This window comes from Miscanthus floridulus, chromosome 14, assembly GCF_019320115.1.
Source record: "Miscanthus floridulus cultivar M001 chromosome 14, ASM1932011v1, whole genome shotgun sequence".
Lineage (NCBI taxonomy): Eukaryota > Viridiplantae > Streptophyta > Magnoliopsida > Poales > Poaceae > Miscanthus > Miscanthus floridulus.
The window spans coordinates 82,584,053-82,590,110 of NC_089593.1; the positions used below are offsets into that span (position 1 = coordinate 82,584,053).

The following is a 6,058-nucleotide window of genomic DNA, read 5'->3' on the forward strand; positions in this document are numbered from 1 at the left end:
CTCCACACCTTAGTCACCACTTGCAAGGTTTTAAACTAGAGCTCATGATCACATCTGACATGTTTGGATTGAGACTTAACCCACTATTTAACTTGAAGCTGACACCTGGGGTGTCACAATAACTGTTGTAACTAAAGATTTGCTCTCTTTGTAGTATGACTATCTATCTTAAACGCAACCGTGCACGCTATTGCACCTTAGTTGACAAAAGCAAAACCCTGTAATATACCTTTGCCTTGTGGCTTGCTTTTGCTCCATCATTTCTCCATTAATTTTATGAACCCTTGCATACATGCATGTGATCATGATTTCCATCTTCATCACCTCCTATACCTTGTCTATCATCATCAAGTGGACCCTAGCTAATCATACTCAATGAAAGCATTAATACACATGGTTGGCACTCAATTTCTAAAACCAAGCTAGGGCTTTTTGTTGCATTGTCAACTCAAACGCATCGAAGCGCTTGGTCATTTCTTCTAGAGACGTTGCCATTTGCTGCTTAAGCTTCATCGGTCGCCGGAACATAGGTGGGATGAAGAAGTGGCAAAAAATCACTCCACCAAATCTAAGGCTCTAGATACCGATTGTTCCTTCCTGCAGAGGAATGTATGAGTAATTGGAATTTGGAGAAGGGATAGAAGAAGACTAGCCTGGAAAATCATCGAGACAAGATTGACAAAGTCACCGTAGGTGTCTGACTGTCGACAGAAATGTCGTCTACCACTGAAAATCCTAGAATGTTCGCTCCCATAATAAGTCGAATCCAGGAATTTAAGGCTACTGAGCCTCTCGTAGTCATCAGGCTTACATGCTCTTTCACGCCTTTCACAACAATTAACTTTCAGCCCACACTCTACTGACCGCACAGCCCAAATAGGCCTGGCCATCGAGGAGGACGAGCTCGCACCGCGACAGGTCACCACGCACCAGGTACCGGTGAATCAGTAATCCGAATGTGGGGCCCAAGAACCGGTGGGGAGCAAGCCCGTGGTGCTGGCATGACTGTGACTAGGCACGAAAACATTACGGATATTTTTCAACTGTATTTGAGACCGAATCCGTTTAGAAGAGTTTAGATCTGTCCGTATTCGAGTTCGAATATTTAACATCTGATACCGTATCCATATTTGAATACTCAAATCGTATATTTATAATGTCGATATCCAATCGTATCCTATCCGACATAGCTGACACTGTCCGTATTAAAATCTATCCATTTTCATCACTAGTTGTGACGCTGGGGTGGTTGCTGCGAAGCGAAGAGGGCTAACGGCGGCGGTGAGCTGGCGGCCCGAGCGCTCCGCCGCCGGCAAGCCCTGCATGCAAGTTTTGCTGTTCGGTCTTTTGAGTCTTTGGGCGTTAATTAATTTTTCAAGATACTCGATCCTTATCAAGGAAAAAAATCATCTTTATTTTTGATGTATTTTTATCCGGCATCTGTTCCTTCAAAAGAGTTATTCCCGCTCCTAAAAATTAACAACTTTTAATTTTGACTAAATATATTTAATAAAATATTACTACATATGGTATATAATTAGTATTATTAGATAGATAGTTGACTGTACTTTTATAATTAATTTATTTAAAAATATAAATATTGCAAATATTTTTTATAAAAAATAATTGAAATTAAGAAAGCTTCGTCAACACGATTGACGTAGCGACTTTTTTTTTTAAGAGACGGAGGGAGTTCACCCATGTCTGGCGTTGACCCCGAGTTCTTCGCTCCTCGACGGTCTACACCTTTCCTTGCTCCTTTTGCTCCCTTTCTCTCTCTCTCGTACTCTCCCACATGGCGGAGGCTGCAGCTGCTGCTGCTTTTGCCAAGCACGCGGCTATTTTCATGGGGAAAACTGCAGCAGGGGCCGCGATCTCCTATCTTGTGAACAAGGCGCTGGGCCGCCTTTCGGCGGAGGAGGAAGACCTCCATCGAAGCCTCAGGGAGAAGCTGCCAGTTATCCAAGCAATCTTCGATGCTGGCGACCACGAGCTGGTTCGGGAGAGGCTGGGGGATTGGCTCTGGATTTTCCGCGATGCCATGCAGGAGGCTGAGGACGCGCTTGACGAGCTGGAGTTCTTGGATCTGGAGAAGGAGGTCAAAGATCGGAGACTCCGAGAAGCCAAAAACTGGAAGGTGAGTTTGTCCTCCCGGTTCTCCTTCTCCCGCATCGGCACAGGAGTTCGTCGCTCTGTTAGTGCTGCTACCACTGGTGGTACTCCGAAGCGTCTGAAGGATGCTCTGAAGGGATTACATTCAGTCCTTGAGAATGCAGGGGGTTTCCTCTCTGTCATCATGAATGTTCGTAGTTCTTCCTCTGATATTCAAGATCTGGGCAATACACGCGAGACCACTAGAGAGTTAACGACAACTGTATTTGGTCGGCACAAGGAAAAAGGGGAACTACTTGAATGGTTGGGTGTTCATACTTCAGCTGACATTGTAGATCACAAGTTCTCGCTCTGTGCAATTGTTGGTGGTGGTGGCATGGGAAAGACAACACTTGCCCAGTCAATCTGCCAAGATAAGAATGTTCAGGATCATTTTGGTAACATGATTATATGGGTGCATGTTTCTAAGCGTTTTGATCCTAGAGTGTTGATGAGCAAGATCATGGAATCAATCAACCCGGACAAATCTCGGGCCATGGCTTTGGACTCCCTGCAATCAGATCTTATCAAGCAGTTGGTGACAAAAAGATTTTTTTTGGTCTTAGATGATGCATGGGAGGATGCCAACGGTATAAAGTGGAAGGAATTTTTAGGTCCGCTTAGAAATAATGCTGCGATGGGAGGTAGAATATTGCTCACAACCCGAATGAGATCAGTAGCTGAAGCTATTACGCTTCAAATGCAAGTTGAAGTTAAATGTTTGGAGCTGAGGGGTTTAGGTCACGAAGATACTCTGAAGCTCTTCAATCATCATGCCTTTGGTGATTCATATCCAAACGATCGTTTGGATCTTTTACGGATTGCTGAGCAGATTGTGGGAAAGCTTAAAGGTTGTCCTTTCATAGCAGAAGTACTTGGTCAACAACTAAGAGACAACACAGATCTTAGCAGATGGAACACGATCTTAAATCAGGATATCCACCAATATGATGAAATTGGGCCTGCGATCAAGGAGATGCTCAAAAGGAGCTACCAAAATCTGAGTTATGAACTACAGCTTTGCTTTCGGTACTGTAGCATATTTCCTCCTGGCTTTAAGTTCAAGATGGAAGAGTTAACTGAGATGTGGGTGGGTTCAGGGTTGATACTACAACAAGAGAATGCCATAAAGAACCAGGAAGATACTGCTAGGGAGCATTTCTGTAATCTGGCACGGAAATCGTTCTTTTCATTGGTACCAAGAGAACTGCTTGCAGATCCTTCTGAAGATTACTATGTCATGCATGATTTGATGTATGACTTAGCATGTACTGTTTCTAGTGAGGAATGTTTAAGATTTACAGATGGTGGCCACAGTGCTGACATACATTGCGTCCCTAAACTGCGTCACTTGTACATTCAAAGCTTAAATTCGGAAATTATAACAATTATTTCCCAGTCCAAGAACCTGCGTACTCTGATCATAGAGAATGGGGCAAACTCTGTTCAAAAAGAACTTGCACATGATCTTAAGAAAGCTATAAAAGGCAGAACAAGCTTGCGGCTCTTAAAGTTAGATGGACATGGCTTGATTGGCTTGAATGATGCTGCCGCTGAATTGAAGCACCTAAGGTACATATATATGTCAGCTATTGATGAACCTAATCTGTGTAAACTGCTTAAGCTCTATCACCTGCAAGTCCTTCAAATTACAAAGATAGATGAAGAGGATAAGGTGAAGTCCATCGACATTGGTTACCTACCTTGTGTGCAGAAACTATACCTTCCTAAAAATACATTGTCCAGGATCCCCCACATTGGGAGGTTGACTACACTTCACGAGCTGAATGGGTTCAGCGTGCGAAAAAAAGATGGCCACAGAATAACTGAGCTGCAGGATTTAGGGAAGCTACGGAAAATCATTGTGCTTGATGTCCAAAATGTCAGCAATTTTAATGAAGCTTATGCTGTTAGATTGGATAATAAGACCGCTCTGAAGGTATTGTCTTTGGGATGGTCTGATGATCATGCTAGAGATGATGTTCAAATCCTCACCAAGCTTGTTCCCCACAGGAGTCTCAAGAATTTAATTATTTCTGGATATATTGGCATTAAACCACCAATTTGGATGGAACCCAGCTACCTCACCAATTTGGCATATCTCAAGCTTGATGGCTGTGTGCAATGGCATGAACTCCCACTGCTTGGCACCCCCTACGGTCACTAAAGCATGTCTTTCTGGTGCATCTTACAAAGTTGAAGTGTATTGCCAGTTTATCCAATGGTTCTGGCGGATTGCCGCCTCATCTAGTTACATTTGATGTGAAATATTGCCCAGACCTTTCAGAGCTACCTGTGCTACCTTTCAGTCTAAAGTTTTTGGGTGTAGAAGCAGTTGGAATCTCAAGTCTGCCTACCACTATGTCTGATCTCGAGAGATTAATAGAGCCACAGCTTTCTGTGCTGCAAATAGAATCCTGTGAATTTTTGGCTTCCCTTGATGGTTCTTTCCTACAAGAGGAACATTACAACGCTCTCTCAGTTTTAAAACTTTTTCGATGCCATAAATTGAGCTCACTTCCTGATGCAGCACATTTTCAAAGAATGTGTGTACTGGAGAGTGTTGAAATAGTTGACTGCGATATTTTAGCATCCTTGGGTGGGCTAGTAGCCCTTTCTCATCTTAAACTATTGAAAATAGAGCGTTGTGGCAATCTGCTCAATACTTCATCGTCAAGGCTTCCTCAGTCACAAGACGAAAGTTTGTCTCTGGAGCTTGAAACACTTGCAATTGATGATCATCTGCTACTTGTTTTGACTCCATTGAGGAATTTGTGCTGCACTAGGAGGCTTATCATATCAGGCGAATCTATAACGAATTTGTTGCCAGAGGATTGGTTGTTGCAGAATGGATTGCACCTGGAGCATATACAAATAAGCAATGCTGAACACTTGCAGTCTCTTCCGCTGAAAATGCATGATTTGCACGCCCTTCGGAGTTTGCTTCTTCATAAGGCTCCCCTCCTTCAGTCACTCCCTTTAATGCCTCCTCAGCTGTGGGCCCTTATCATTACTGGTTGCTGCACAGAGTTAAATGAGCAATGTCTTGCCGGTGGCTCAGAGTGGGCGAAGATAAGTCATATCCACCGTTGTAACATATCGAATGGAAGATGATAGGTATGCAATGTTTTGGTGCTATTCCCTTTTACTGATATGTTTATCGTTTCACTGATCATTCAAGAGCCTAACATCTAACATTCTGTGAACAATTTCAGACATTGAATTTAACTGTAACTCTGAGCGAAGTTCCTCTAGGATCGCCACGAGATTTTCTTATATGTTGCGATACCATCTTGTCTTGGATTGGGCTGCCAAATGGACCTGTCATGGACCTGGCTACCAAATGGGCTTGTGTCAGTGAAATGTACTGTGCTACCAAAAGATCAAAGAGTGCCAAGCAGAAGGACCGAACAGAAGAGAACTCCTGAACTCATCTTCCTCCTCATTCCCAGGACTCTGTCCCTGCCCACCTCTAGTTCTCACTGTTCCTGTCTACTAAGGTCCTGTTTACTTTGCTGAAAAGTCACGGATGAAAGTACTATTCGTTGATTTGCTGTAAAAGAAAAACACTATTCATTCGTTAAAATAGTACGGCTTATAAGACAAGCGAATATGGCATAATTCTCTTCTCTGATCCCTCTCTAATTGTATCTTGAATTGAGTAAATCGTTATTATCGAGTATTCCTGTCTGGATATCAAGAGTCTCAAATCCACCACAAATCTAGCCCCAAATTTTGCCCAGATCGATTGGGCCATGGTCCTGGTGGCTCATCTCTCCACGTCGGTGATAAGGATGGAGGGGATATTTCGTCAAATAAACGACATCATGGACCGCTTTAGGGGGTGTTTGGTTCTGAGGACTAAATTTTAGTCCATGTCACATCGGACGTTCGGATGCTATTTAGG

General features: G+C 43.2%; 1 pseudogene; it reads left to right on the forward strand.

The window, feature by feature from the left end:
* Positions 1-1,698: 1,698 nt before the first annotated feature.
* Positions 1,699-5,785, forward strand: LOC136504426 (putative disease resistance protein RGA1; annotated as a pseudogene).
* The last annotated feature ends 273 nt before the right edge of the window (positions 5,786-6,058 follow it).